This window comes from Sus scrofa, chromosome 14 (assembly GCF_000003025.6).
Source record: "Sus scrofa isolate TJ Tabasco breed Duroc chromosome 14, Sscrofa11.1, whole genome shotgun sequence".
Classification (NCBI taxonomy): Eukaryota; Metazoa; Chordata; class Mammalia; order Artiodactyla; family Suidae; genus Sus; species Sus scrofa.
Window position 1 is genome coordinate 116,836,478 of NC_010456.5, and position 15,629 is coordinate 116,852,106.

A 15,629-nucleotide genomic window follows, 5' to 3' on the forward strand; every position below is an offset into this window, starting at 1 on the left:
CTGGGTTTATTTCTGGGTTCTCTATTCTTTTCCATTGGTCTGTATGTCTGTTTTGGTACCAGTGACACACTGTTTTGATGATTGCGGCTTTGTAATATTGCCTGAAGTCTGGGAGAGTTATGCCTCCTGCTTGGTTTTTGTTCTTCAGCATTGCTTTGGCAATTCTGGGTCTTTTATGATTCCATATAAATTTTTGGATTGTTTGTTCTAGTTCTGTGGAAAATGTCATGGTTAATTTGATAGGGATTGTGTTGAGTCTGTAGATTGCTTTGGGTCGTATGGCCATTTTTACAATATTAATTCTTAGAACTCAGGAGCATGGAATATCTTTCCATTTCTTTACATCTTCTTTAATTTCCTTGATTAATGTTTTATAGTTCTTAGCATATAAGTTTTCACCTCCTTGGTCAGGTATATTCCCAGGTATTTGAATTTTTGGGGTGCATTTTAAAAGGTATTGTAATTTTTGTATTCCTTTTCTAATATTTCATTGTTAGCATACAGAAATGTGACTGATTTCTGAATGTTAATCTTATACCCTGCTACTTTGGTGAATTTGTTGATCAAGTAGTTTTTGGGTTGAGTCCTTGGGATTTTCTATATATAGTATTGTCATCTGCATACAGCGACCGTTTTACCTCTTGTTGTCCTATTTTGATGCCTTTAATTTCTGTGAAGCCATCTGGTCCTGGATTTTTATTTGTAGGGAGTGTTTTTATGACATATTCAATTTCATTTCTAGTGATCGGTCTGTTCAGTTCATCTATTTCTTCTTGATTCAGTTTTAGCAGGCTATAAGTCTCTAGAATGTTGTCCATTTCATCTAGGTTGTCAAATTTGTTGGCATATAATTGTTTATAGTAGTCTCATTTTTTTTGTATTTCTGTAGTATTCCTTGTGATTTTTTCCTTTTTCGTTTCTTATTTTGTTTATTTGGTTTTTTTCTGTACGTATTTTTGTATCAAGCAAAGGATCTGTTACACTCCTTTGCACATAGAAGAGACTCAGGTTGTATCTATAAAATGTAAAGAAAAAAGAGGACAAGGAAATAAAACCATACTACCACAAAGACTGCACGATGAAAAGTCTTTTTCCAAATTACTTGAGTATTGTAGATAAATGCAATAGCAAAGATCTTTTTAGAACACCTGCTTCCATTTGTCCTTCAATCCTTGGCCCAGAAATTTCTCTTTAATATGTGTTCCATTTATATTTTTATTTACAATTGTTTCACAATCAAGTTATGATTACATATGCCTAACATCAGTTCCTCCATGAAAGCTGTGTGATCCATCATAGTCATCTTCATTCCTTATTCAGATGTTCCTAAACCATTCCATTCTTCCTAATTACACAGTCTCAAAGGGCTACACCTGTGAGGGGAAAAATCAACAAATCTATAGAGTTGAAAGAGAACTGCATTTCCCTGGGGTCTTTTCCCCAAGTGTTAGGAATATAACTGATTATTTTAACAAGCAAAATGTCTTCCCCCTCAATTTATAACTTGGTTATATCAGATAAATTTAAAGCTTCTGGGCAAGCACCTTAAGGCCATATCTTTTTTCCTCTCACAAGTTTTTGGCTGCTTGCCTTCAAATTGTAAGCTGGCAGACTTCATCCTTTAAAAGCTTAATAACCTGAAAACCCACTGGGCACCTAGAATACCTGTTGTTCTCAGCCATAGAGCTTAGGAATGGATGGAATAAAAATTGAATGCATTTGACCTTCTTACCTCCTGCTTATAGCCCATGAGCCCATGCCTCCCATTATACCTGCTTCAGTCATCTGAAGCCAGGGTACAGAAACTTAGCTGACAAATGTCAGCTGTTGTTCATCTCATAGGCAATTGGGCCCTCCAGGTCGGAGGTCCTCAAATTGGAGTCCTCATACCTATATAAGCAGCAAAGCAGCAGCATCACCCATAAATTTGTTGGACGTGAAATCATTGGGTCCTAGTCCAGAGCTTCTGAATTAGAAACTCAAGGGGTGGGAACCACCACCCAGTTTGTAACAAGCCATCCAGGTGATTCTGATGCTTGCTTAAGTTGGAGAACTAGTGTTCTGGGAAACTGAACCAATAGCATTGGCTGTAAGCCATAGAGTAATTTATAAGGAACTGTGGGAGCCAATGAGCTCATTTCCAAGGAATCGTACTCAACTTTGAAGAAGCTTGGATAGCTGGCTGTGTATATCCAGAAATATACACTGTTGTCCTTCCATGTGGCCCAGGAAAGATGAAGACCAGAGAATTCTAAATGTGAGTTGGTAAAACCTGGGACTCTCAAGGGAGGGACTGGGCAACATGAAGTTACTTCATCCTTGTATATTTCACTACTCATATTCAGTTGTTATTTTCTCCCTTGCATCTTATCATATAGATTGCGCTTTTTAATGTTCCTCTCATCAAGAGTGATTCAAAACACAAATTTATGAGATCTTACTGTAAGGTATACAACAGAAATAAATATCTCAAAAAAGCGTAATTTTAAGACAATGAAATAAGAAGTTACTTACCACAAGCAAATATATCTCAGGAAAGCTACTTTTGAATTCAGTCTCCTGAACAAGGATGAACACTTCGCTTGGCACACTTTCTCTACACAGAAACTACACAGTGCTGGCTGGCATAGTTATCCTCCTAAAATGTAGGATATTTACTCAGAAAATTGTGCATCCATTTTAAATGTGCATCCAAGCCGTTAAGTTCATAAGAGGCACTCATTCTCTAAAGAAAAATTCCAGATAAGCTGTTTGAAATGCTCTTAACAGTGCAGGTTTTATTTTAACAAAGTTATCATACAACCAAGTTTACCAAGTTTATGATTTGATTGACTTAACATTTAACAGGAAAGAAGCAGAGCAGATGGACACCTGATTGAAGATTATAAAAATATTTTCCTGGGAGGCTACAGTTGAGGAATGCAGACTGTAGAACTATATACCAACATAAGTGAAAGTAAAGCCCACATTAACCTAGAATTATATTAAAAGTAGAGGATTTGGGTTCTAATTCTTTGAGAATCTCTATAAAGAGAAAAAGGGGAAGGGAGAGAATTTACTTATTTATATCATTTGACCTAAAATGCATACTTTCTTCTCTGAGATTTATTTTCTTCTGATAAATTAGACATGACTTAATGCCAGCTTCAATGGATTATAAGTACCATCTAACAACAAAAACTGCTCAATCACTATACAAGCTTTCTGTCAATGTAAAGAATTACTGGAACTGGAGGAAACTTGTAGGTATCCTTAGATCACTGATACTTATTTTTTTTTTTTTCCTTTGTGACCCATTGCAGGCTACTTCCCCCATCCCATACTTCCCCTCTGCTTGCTCAGCTCCCTCCCACCTCTCTATCAGGTTGAACTAGTTTTAAGGAGAGGATATGCAATTGCCAGCAGATGAAAGGGTGGGTATGGGATTTGGGACATTCTTAGACCCAACAAAAATGTCTTTTACCTGAGGTATAATTGACATATAATCTATAATTTTTCTTGAGGTATAATTGACTTATAGCATTAGTATTAGGTATATAACATAATGATTCAGTAATTGTATACATATACACACAAAACAATGTCAGTTAATGTCAGTTGCCATGCATGCTTACAAATTATTTTTCTCCTGATGAGAACTTTTAAACTCTACTCTCTTAGCAATTTTCAAATGTCGTACATTATTAATTATAGTCACAGTGCTGTACATATATACCCATGACTTATGTTAGAACTAGAAGATTGTACCTTTTGGCCCCTTTTATACATTTCTGTCCCCCAACCTCTGGATACCACACCAATCTTTTCTGTGTGTCTATAAATTTGTTTTTTTAATGTTTGGGGTTTTTTTTTTTTGGATTTTACATATACATAATATCGTATGGTATTTGTCTATGTCTGACTTATTTCACTGAGCATACTGACCTCAAGGCCCATCCATGTTGTTGTAAATGGTAAGATTTCCTTCTTATTTATGGCTGGATAATATTCCTCTGTGTGTGTGTGTGTGTGTGTGTGTGTGTGTGTGTGTGTGCGAGCATGTGCTCATATGTGCATGTGTGTATGCATATCACATTTTCCTGTTTATCCATCATTAGATACTTGGGTTGTTTTCATACCTTGGGTATTGTAAATAATGCCACAATGAACATGAAATGCAGATATATCTTATGGAGAAATCTCTGCATTGTTTTCCATAGTTATAGCACCAATTTACATTCTCATCAACAGTGCATCAGGGTTCCCTTTCCCTCCCTGCCAACTCATAATTTCTTGTCTTTTTGATGATATCCATTCTGAAATGTGTAAGGCAATTTCTCATTGTGGTTTTGATTTGCATTTCTCTGATGATTAGTTAAGTACCTTTTCATATAACTGTTAGTGGCCTGTATGACTTGTTTGAAAAAATTGTCTGTTCATCTATTTCACCTAATCTTAGATTTTCGTGCTATAAGTTGTATAAGTTCTTCACATATTTTTAATATTAATTCTTACTCAGAAACATGACTTGCAGAAATATTTTCTCTCACTAGGATGCTTTTTGCTTTGTTGATGGTACCCTTTGTTATGCAGATTATTAGTTTGATTTAATTCCACGTGTTTATTTTTGCTTTTATTGCCTTTGCTTGTGATATAAAGTCAAAAAAAAAAATCATCACCAAGACCAATGTCAAGTTTCCTAGGCCTCTGTTTTCTTCTAGGGGTTTTGTGGTTTCAGGTCTTATATTTGATCACTTCATGAATTTGTGTGCATCTTGCTCAGGACCATTGCTAATCGTCTCTGTATCATTCCAATTTGAGTGTATGTGTGCTGATGAAGTGAGCACAGCAAATTTCCCTTAGCATCTCAATATATGCTTGTACTTAAAATCTATGTATGATTGGGGTGGGGAGTAAGCTGTTGGGATTAGAGTAAGTCTGAGATATAACCTAATATCCTGAATGTATTATTAAATAAGACATAATCTCTTGTAAAAAAAAAAAAAGTAGCCATCAACTAGTAAAAAAACCTAAGCTGTGAAGTGCTAAGTGATGATTACAGCACAACGACAGGCTTCTTGTGCTTTCCCTAAATGTACACTTCCCCCCAAAGGTAGGCTTCAATGGACTTTATCCTCTCCTAATCAAACTTGAAGAACATGGGTTTTTCATCTCTATTAGTTTTCATCTCCAACCGCAGGGCCAATTCAGTATTATTTTTCCAAAGGAAATATTTCCCCCAACAACATTCTGTAGCCTTGTTTGCAGAGGATGTGAGGGATATCATTCCTGAGAACACTGTGGGTAGACTGACAGTCAAAGCACTATTGGTGGGGTTGACTTCTGTGCTTGCCATTTCAATGGTCCAGGCCCTTGACTCCCAGGCTAAGCCAATAAAAAAGGAACACCTTATAAATTCGTTGTGGAAATCACAGTGAAAATGAGGAACGGGCCTTGTTGTCACAGGATGTTATCCCAGATGTTTTCCATTCACAATCTGGTTCTGAGCAGACCAAGAAAAATATAGAATGAGACTATACTCAGACTCAATTATACATTCAAACTGCCTGTATTTAAAAACCTCTAAAAACTGTAATGGCTTAATTAAGCTGGTAACTTTATGGCATGCTTCTGCTCACAGCCTAACTATGAGGCCTTTCTCCTTCACTGAGAAGTTAGTGACAACTTTTTTTTTTTTTTTTTTTGCTAGGATGTCTGGCTGCCTGAAGGAGGAAGGGCTCCAAGATGGGGGCGGGGGGAGTAGATTTTGGGGAAAACTAAATTCCCCTTGTGGCAGATGGTCTACAAATTCTGGTCCTTTGGATTACATAAAAGGGACCTTTGGGAAAAGAGTAGTCATTAATTTAGGTTCTAGAAAGAGTAGGGTGAGTTTTTACTTTCTCTTGCCTCTGGATGCCATCAACTAAAACAGTATTTCACAGAAGAAAAAAATGCGGGTTATGTTACCTGAAATGAAAAGAAGACCTTCCTATAAGAAAGCAGTGTATCCCCAAACCCCCTATTCTAAATGGAAACCTTCTTACCTTCCTTGTCCACATGATTTATAACCTTGGAGAAGCATTTAATGTCATCGAACAGACTTTCCACCTTCATCTGGAGGTGGTTGACCTCTGCTGAGAGGTGAGCTATTTTCTGAGTCATTATCATTTCCTTTACAGAAAGAGCATGTTAGGGCTGGAAGGGTTTCATTATCAAAACCCTCAGGTCCCTTGATATTTGAGAGATTCTTTATTTAGAGATGTGGAAACAATTTACAATGCAAGAATTAGCTTAAAAATTAATTGCTGATCACTTTTATTTTTTCAAATGCAGTTGAGGATGTGGGCTACAGAATGAACTTTTTTTTCCCCTAATACCACCTCTCTCATTCACCAGTAGTAGAGACTTAAGTTAGCAATTTAATTTTCTTTGTCTTTGAGATGTATCTTAATAAGAACAATAAGATAATAATATAGAATAATATATTATTCTATCATAATAGAATACTAGTTCCTACTATTATTCTAGTGGGAACAAAATAATGATACTAGTTCCCACCTCACAAGCTTGGTAAAATTTAATTAAATAATACGTATAAGTCACTTAGCACAGCACCAGATTCTTAATCACTAAATGTTGGTTTATGTTATTATTATTATTATTATTATTATTAATTTCACCAAGCTCACATTCTACAGGATTTACACATATGGTAATACCCAACAACTGTATATCTGGTTATGGTTCAGATAAAGAGAGAAGGAGACATAATTGCCACTGACTCTTCAGGGTTACAGAAAGGTGATTGGTGACCCAATTTCACTAAGTTTTGCTTATTTGCAATTCTGGTGTCTGTCTTTTTATTTCTCCTTTAACGGTTGCTTGCATTAGGCTTTTGGGAGTTTAGCAAAGGAGTTTTTCATTTTTAGGAAGCCACATGTTCTCCATCTTTAAATCAAAGGTGAAATGCAGTGTGCCATGGCAGGAATCCAAGATTTGGAGGCCACATGGACTTCTGATTTAAACTCATTTTCTATGAAGTCAAAACTCATCCTCTGCTTTTGAAAGCACGGAAGGTGATTAGCTGAGACAGCAGTGAACAACCCTGAGAAGGAGGTCCCTGGTGGCTGAAAGGAGGCTTCTCCCTCTCTGCTTTTTAATGGCATGCGAAAGGCATTCATTCACACTTTCAGTTCCTATTATCCAAATAGAAATGTCTTGAGATAAGGTGAATACCTTATGGCATAAGTGACTTTCTAAAATGTCTTATTAGAACTCCTTATCTGTGTAATTTAGGCAGCATTGGGGCTTGACAGCCAGGCACATACTTCTTAAACACTGACTATTGAGAGCAGCTTATAAAATGCTAGACAAATGCCCCTGGGGAAACTTCCAGGGGACATAGTAATTGCAGCCTTTTCTCAAGCATGGGGCCCTTCTGTCATGTCACATGCAGGTGACGTCCTCATTTGGCAGCTTCACCTAGAAGAAGTCAGATTTCCCAAGTGTCTCTCAAGAACTGTGAGGACAAATCAAACCATCACAAATGGAAGTTGGGACATTACTACAGAAAGCAGAAAGAAAAACTCCATCCTTGAAAGGTGTTTAATATGGTTTTGACAACGATGTCCTAAGTTTCAGATGCACCTTTTTGCAAAGAGAAGTTAGAGGCTCTCTAGGCTGCTTTGTTGATTTTTAAAGTAAAAGAGTCTAACATGAATTGGTATTGAAGAAAATACAAATCAAAACACCCCTAAACCCAAACACACAAAAATTATCCCTCCAAAGTGTTTCTGTCCCTTCTGAATGGAAGGTTATATTTTGTTAGAAGAAAGTGACTTACCTGAGACACGCATATGAGAGCTAGGACTTCGCTTTGTCATCACCACCTCTCTTGACTTCACCTGCCCTTCTTAGCCCCTGAGGGTCTGTCCCACACTGATCCTCACACCAGCCTCCTACTATTCTGCTCAGACTTACTTGACCCAAAGTGTCATTTTCTTCCTTTCCCCACGAGATTCTGCCAGAAACTCATAGTGTTCATCAACTTCATGGTGTGTGTTTCTTTTTCAGTTTCTTCTTGCAGGACTGCCCCTCAGTAAACTTGTGTTTGCTAATATGAACAGACACCTTGTCCTTTGAAAATGGGTTCACTTATTCCATAAAGATTCACTGCCCTTAATTGTAGAGATTGGTATACTTCCATCATAAAGAAAAACTTTCTTTATTTAGATTTTTCTCATAAGTGTTTTTCAGTTTTTTTGTTTACTTATTTTTTTAGCATCTAAGTGCGATGACTCAAGCTTGTTTCCTAAAATGCAAGTGCATTTGATTTTTTTAAATGTAGCCCATTTATCTTGCTACACAAATCAATTTTTTTCCTACTCTTTTGGTCATCAATACTGTTGCTTTTCAATTTCTCCAACATATTTCAGGTAAATGGTTAAAGTGTGTGTTCACAGTCAAAGATGCATCAGATGTTTCCTGCTGACACAGAGAAGATGAACACAGCTAATGGGCAAATGATAAGCCAATGATGAGGTCAATATTTACCCTGTGCTACAATAAATCTTGATAACTGGATAACTACCAAAACAAAATGTCAATAATCAGTGTGGTATGCTATATTCTTCCAGAATAGTTGAATTTGAAAGGTAGGGGAATTTTAGGAATAAATATTACAGTAGCTTTATGATATACTTTTTGAAGTAAAAGGAAGTTATCCTTTATATCAAGACAAAGATCTAGAATTTCATTGGTTTTCAAACTTTAAACTACATGAGATTTATTTGAGTGCACTTTTAGATACAGATTCCTAGATTCCATTCATATTCTGAGTGAGTAGTGGTGGTCTTGTGTCCATTTAGTGTATCTGAAAGCACTAGCTGAATCTAATGCAGACAAGCTAGGGAACACACTTTAAGAAACAGTGGTTTAAATTGTCCTGCTATTCCCTCGTCTCAGAGGTGAGCAATTACTTCAGTAATCAACTCTTCAACCAATCAACATTTATTTAGAGACAATTAGTTCATAACATGTGCATATCAAATACTCAATTGCACTTTTTCTGTTGCTGCTCTGCTCTATCTAGTACAATGGTAACTTTTGATTCTTATATATGAGTTTGAATAAGGTAAGAACAAAGTTTATTGGCAAAATTTATCAATGTGATTTTTCAAAAAACGTTGAAAGTAATGTTCATCCTTGGAAACATAGCCTTCTCCTAAATGTAAATGCAAAAAAAAAAATACATTTCATTTACTGAACCTAATAAAATTGTAAAATATTGGCAAACTTTTTGAGGAACACTGAGATTAAAAATATTAAACTAAAATCAGTAAAGATATAATTTTGTAATGTGTATCCCTATCACTGAAACATTTTTTCATATGAAACTCAATATATTGTTTATCAAAGACTATATAGGCATTTAAATTTTACTAATATCATGTACATTAAGGAGAAGGAACAATAATAGAAATTTTAAAAATGATAAATTTTAAAAAATGAGAGTTTAGATATTTACTTCCTATATACCAACAAAACATAAGTGTTACAGTCTCAACTGTCCTAAGAGCCTGGTTTTCCTAGCCTGTTTTATATATTTTGACTGACTCTCTCTTAGTTGCAAATTAAAGTAATAAGTTGGCACATAATTAAAGAACAAATACCTTTCTAAAAGTGAACAAAAACTTTCTTTTTCAGCTTTGACATAACCTAGTGTTCTCAACAGTGATTTTTTTTTTTTTGGTTGGCACTTTCCAGACATATCTCTAAAATAGTTTTTAGGCTAGCTTTCCCCAAAATTGCAAGGAAAAAAATTCAAGAGTAGAGATACTGTCCTCAATTTCAGGTTTGTCACCCACAATTTGTATTTAAACCATTGGTCCCTTGGGGGGACTCACCTGTATGATTGTCTCCAGTGTGTGCGTGTACATCTCAAGATCCAGTTTTGATTGAGTTGTAGTTTGATGTCATTGCTTGTTTTCTTTACAGCTCATAATGATATTATTTGGTATATCTAGAAGGTCCTCTAAGCATCTATAACCTCCCTGGCTTCATTGAGCTCTTTCTCCAAAAAAATTTTCAACTTATATTTGGAAGTGTTTTCAAAATGTATGTGCAAAGGAATTGCTTATGGGTCTTGGGGAAAAAACAAAAACAGGTTCTTACTCATGAATCTGAAGTAGGAGCTGAGTTAATATATTTTTAACAAATTCCAAGGCATGTGCTTGATGCTACCAGTTTGTGAACCAAAAGTTCTGCAGTGACTATTGCCAAGTGCTAAATCTATCATTGATCCCATTTCTATCCCTATAACCTGTATACTCAGGGTATATATGTCCTGTATATATGTCCCTGAGTGCGGAAGTCTCCTTTGAAAATTCTCATTGATGATGACAGTAAAGCACTTGACATCAAATCTAGAGTCATTAAACATTTTTTTATGTCTTAAACCTACTTCCAAGAAAACATCTGGTAATAATGAATTGATCTTGTAAGACTGTCAGTACAGTAAGTGTGCCAAATCTTTGCCATCCTTCAGAGATTTTTAAAGACTGTCTTAGACCTTATTATTGTTGTTTCTTACTTTTGTAAGCATTCAATAAGCCTGTAAAGACAAAAGGAATGTGAGATGTGATATACTGAAATGATGCCTACTAAAATTTTGAAACTGAAGATTTCTGGGTGGTGTTATAATAGAAACTTAATTTTCTTCGTTTAAAAACCTATGTTTTCTAAACATTTGATTGTCCAAATGTATTTTTTAAAATAATTATGGGAGATCTTGTCATGGCACAATGGTTAACGAATCCGACTAGGAACCATGAGGTTGCGGGTTCGTTCCCTGCCCTTGCTCAGTGGGTTAACCGTCCGGGGTTGCCATGAGCTGTGGTGTAGGTTGCAGATGCGGCTTGGATCCCGTGTTGCTGTGGCTCTGGCATAGGCCGGTGGCTACAGCTCCGATTCGACCCCTAGCCTAGGAAGCTCCATATGCCATGGGAGCGGCCCAAAGAAATAGCAAAAAGAAAAAAAAATAAAATAAAAAAAATATAATTATGAACTTTCAGAATCCTGTAATAACTTGTATATTTTTAAACCTCATGTAAAGTACTTAAAATTTGACTATTTGCCATGATTTCTTTTTCCTCGTTTCCTTGCTATTTGTCATATTTTGCTTATTTGTTTAGCAGTACTTGTGGGGGAGATATTTTTATAACTCCCCATTTTTTAGCACTTGGTTAGTGACCATGATGGGTACTCAGGATCTACCTGTCAACTAATTGTCAACTTTTTTGGCTTTCTTGAATTCCTTGAATGTAGATTGTATGAAAAGAAGTGACATCAAACCAAATAGCTTTAAATCTCCAAGATGTCATATATTATTGTACAGGTTTATATAAATATAAAAGTTTGCATCCCATGTAAGAGTATAATCCTCTGGTTTAGTGCATGCCGAGAGAAAATGCATTGCACAGTATCAGTGGAAGCCCACATAGAAAAATTTAGAGACTGTTATTCATGACTTCTAATCTTTTAACTCACATGTCTGCACATAGAGGAATGACCATAATTCTCACTGGGTCTAGGGTATTGATGTCCTGGTATTGAGTAGATTCTGGGATGTCAAGTTGAATGGTGGCCCCATTCTGGAGAAGATGCTGAGGAAAAGATGGAAATTACTGGGGTTAGCTCCAAATCACACTAAACATAGTTTACTTTGTTTCTGCCAAATTTCTGCCAATATGTTTAGCTTGATTTAAAAGACATATGAAAATGGAAAACAGTTGCTAATCACAGTGATTAATTTCCTAGGACTAAATTGAAAGAGATTTCCTAATTAATTCAAAGTATCCTAAATATAATGTAAGAGTCAAATAATGAAGCAGTAGAGGAAATGCCTACAAGCCATCAAGGAAGAAGAGATATGCCCAATAATACAGACAAATAGGCTCTTTTAAAAAAATACTTGCAGAGTCTCCATTCTCATCCTAGTTGTAAATACAAGAAAATCAAACATGGAACTGCTGTGAGTGATCCAAAAAACTGGTAGAGACCCATGTGCTGTGCCTAGACTGGTAGAACATGAGGAGGATCCATGAGATCCAAGAATCACTGAGAGAGAAAAGCAGTAGTTAAGTTGTACTGGCTTATGTTTTCCACAAATATTTACTAGCTGCATATATGTCATGTACCCTTCTAGGTACCTAGCATATATTAATCAGTAAAATGGACAGATTCCTACCTTTTGTGGAGTTTATATACAAGCACATACAGAAATACAGCAAATGGTACACCAAACAAATAGGTATGTTATATTAGTTTACATTTGTATATCAAACTAAGTGATAGAGATAAAAGGAGAGTAGGAAGATGGAGGGTGCTGGTTATGGCATGGGAGTGAGGTGGGTTGCAATTTTTTTTTTTTTTTGCTTTTTTTTGGAGGGCACACCCTTGGCATATGGAAGTTCCAAGGCTAGGGGTCTAATCAGAGCTGCAGCTGCTAGCCTAGGGCACAGCAATGTGGGATCTGAGCCGCATCTGCAACCTACACCACAGCTCACAGGAACACCAGATCCTTAACCCACTGAGTGAGGCCAGGGATCAAACCCAAAACCTTATGGTTCCTAGTCGGATTTATTTCCACTGCTCCATGACACGAACTCTGGTTGCAATTTTAAGTAAAGATGTCAAGGTAATCTTCAGGGAGATGAGGTATTGGAAAAGACAAAGAAAAAGGGTGAGAGTGAGCCATGCAGCTATTTGGGGAAAGCACTTCCTCTTGTCTAGGGAAAAGCCCTAATCCTAGACCCACGTCTGAGGGTTTTTAAAGGAGGTTGTGTGTCTGTCATGGAGTCAGCAGGTAGGAAAAGTCACAGGACATGGGTTTGTCAATGTAAAAAGGCTCAGAACATATAGATTATCATAGGCCAAAGTAAGAATTTTGGCTTTTTGACACAGGGTCAAATTTCAACAGCTATCTTAAATGCCATTCTCTCTATACTTTTCTTTATCATTCCTTTTAACATGACAATATCTTTCAGCCCTATATCTACTGTGTCCTTTCTTATTGCCCGTGCTCTTGCAATAGGAATAAACCTGATTCATGTCCTTGCCCATTCCAATTCATACTAACTCTGTGGGTAAATTTGTTTTCTTATGGTACAGGGAGTTTTTCCTTGTAAAAACATCATCCACACTTGTCATTGTTTCTAGAATTAAGTCAAAACTTCTCTCTTGATCTTGCAGGATTTGGCTTCTACCTACCCTCAATTTAATAGTTTCCTGTGCACCATTCAATTGTTTTCTCCAATTGCTATCTCGTTGCTTGTGCCTCTTTCTAAACATTTTTTCTCATCAATAACTTTCTGTTCCTCATATCTCCCCAAATGCCATAGCCATCTTTATCATCACCCCTAATCTCAGCAACAAGTGTTTGCTCACTTTTTAAAATCTCTGGAACTTTATATTTTTACTTCTCTTAAGATAGATTCTGTGTTTTCAAATTTCCATTGTAAGTGGACTCAAAACACATAGAGAAATTAAATCTGTGTCTCATTCATGTTTAAATTCTCCACAGAATGTGTAAATATCGGTGCATTGATAAATATCGTTAGAATGAATTTCAGCACTCAATCCGTAAGCATAGGTAGGGATTTTAGCATTATTGACACAAACCCGTTCATGATATAATGGTCAGTCCTCCATCATAACCCATGGACATTTAACTTTGTGATTAGAGTTACTTCTGTACTTGTTATGACTGCCCATGCTTCAAGCCCAAGACAAGGAATTTGGGATTAATTTAGGAATCCATCATATTTTTAAAGCCATGACAACTTTCTGTATCATAAATATAGCAGATCACCCAGCAGCATAAATATTGGAAACACTGCCTTGGGGGCAATAAAATTGATTGATGCTCTGAGTTTCTGTTAACCCTGGTTATCCTTGTTCCTTGTAGATCTTGGTTGCCTTCCTTTCTGCTTGAGACGGGGACTGCAGAAGCAGTATCTATGAAAAAAATCAGATGTCAAACATCCACTGTGCTTTCCTAGTTTGAATTTGCAAATGAGGGAGATGGTATCTGATTCAGAATAAACCAGGTTCTCACATATGATGTGTTATCATTTCCATATTATTACTCGAGGAGCACTGAATAGATTTAAGGTATAGGATAAGGAAAATTAGGCCAATGTAGTTCAACTCTTATTTTAAATATAAAAAGCCACAAAAGAATTTGTCCTTCACTTGGCTGTCATAGGTAAGGGTGCTTTTTTCCTGATGTTCTATAGACATCTGTTTAATGAATTCCATTTGGGCTCTGACATGCTGAAAATGAAAATTTTGCTGACAATTTGGTCCAAGAAGCATCATGCTAGAAATGAGAGAATGTCATCTTAGGACAAGAAAACTTGATCTTATTCTTTTTCTGTTATTAATTAGTGTCATTAGCTGGTATGATTTTCTCAACCATGTTCGGCATGTCTCTGATCCTTTATATATGCAATAATGGAGAGGAAAAGGACATTGAGTGCCTACTTTATGCAAAATGCTTTACCAAACTTCTGTGGTACTAAACTTTTCAGTGATATCATTTGAAAAGTTAACATAATAATGTAAGATTGGCATTCAGAGAAACTATGTCATTTTCCCAAAATTATGTGAAATACGTGGCAAATCTAAATTCCAGTCAATCTGAATCCAAAGTTTACAATGATAACTATGTATATGAAAGTCTAGAAAACAAGAGCTTCTTCCTGTTCTAACATTTTTTGACTGCCATCTTAAGGTTTGGTGGAGTTTTCATACAGTGGCAAGATAGAAGACTAGAGCAATAGTTTTGCTAACCCTTAATCCCTGTTTAAACTCTGACTCCTTTATGGAACAAGACAAGTTTGTATTTACCATGCTTCCAAATCAAGTCACATCAGAAAGTAGAATTATTGATTGGCTAGTCAAAAAGACAACTTCCATTGTGTGTTAAAAAAGTAAGGAGCATGTCAAAATAATACTCAATTTAATCAATGTTAATTCATTCCCTTGGGCCTTCTGCAGATTGGAATTCTGATTTTGTGAAGCTTCTATATCTAGCACAATGGGAATTTTGAACTCATGTTTTCTTAGAAGTCTTAAAATGAGTAGTTTCCTTTTTTGTTATAGTAGCCACAAAACATGTGTTTTTCTATCTTTATTTCTGTGTTCATATTATCACTGCCTGAAGTGTCATACCTTTTCCCCCTCTGAATTCAAAATGTTGACTCATCCCTTAAAACCCTATTTAAGCTCTTCTTTCCCAGAAGGTTTTCTGTCTGCAGTAAGTCTATTATGACATTCTAGCACCTATCAGTTCTGTTTTACATTAGAGTTAATCTCTGTAGCTTTCTTATAAAAACAACAACAAAAAAAATCCTTATATTTCCGGAAGGGTTTGATGCAGTTTTTTATAAATGGTATTATTTTAATATAAATTTGTGTTAGGAATAAATGAATTTATGATAAAGGCCCAGGGTGGGGCTTTCTACATTTTTCTCTTTGACTGCCTATTCCCATCCAAGAATGTTTTTAAATGGGTGAGGGAATCTTGGCAAGTATCTTGTGTTCTGAATCTAGCCATTCAATATGAGAATTGGTCCTTAAGAACCAGG

At 36.0% G+C, this 15,629-nt stretch overlaps 1 long non-coding RNA gene across 1 annotated transcript; it reads left to right on the forward strand.

The window, feature by feature from the left end:
• LOC110256695 lies at positions 1,943 to 15,231 on the forward strand. The gene is made up of 3 exons (XR_002338578.1): positions 1,943 to 2,257; positions 12,185 to 12,289; positions 13,946 to 15,231. It is a non-coding gene; the product is annotated as an uncharacterized LOC110256695 (long non-coding RNA).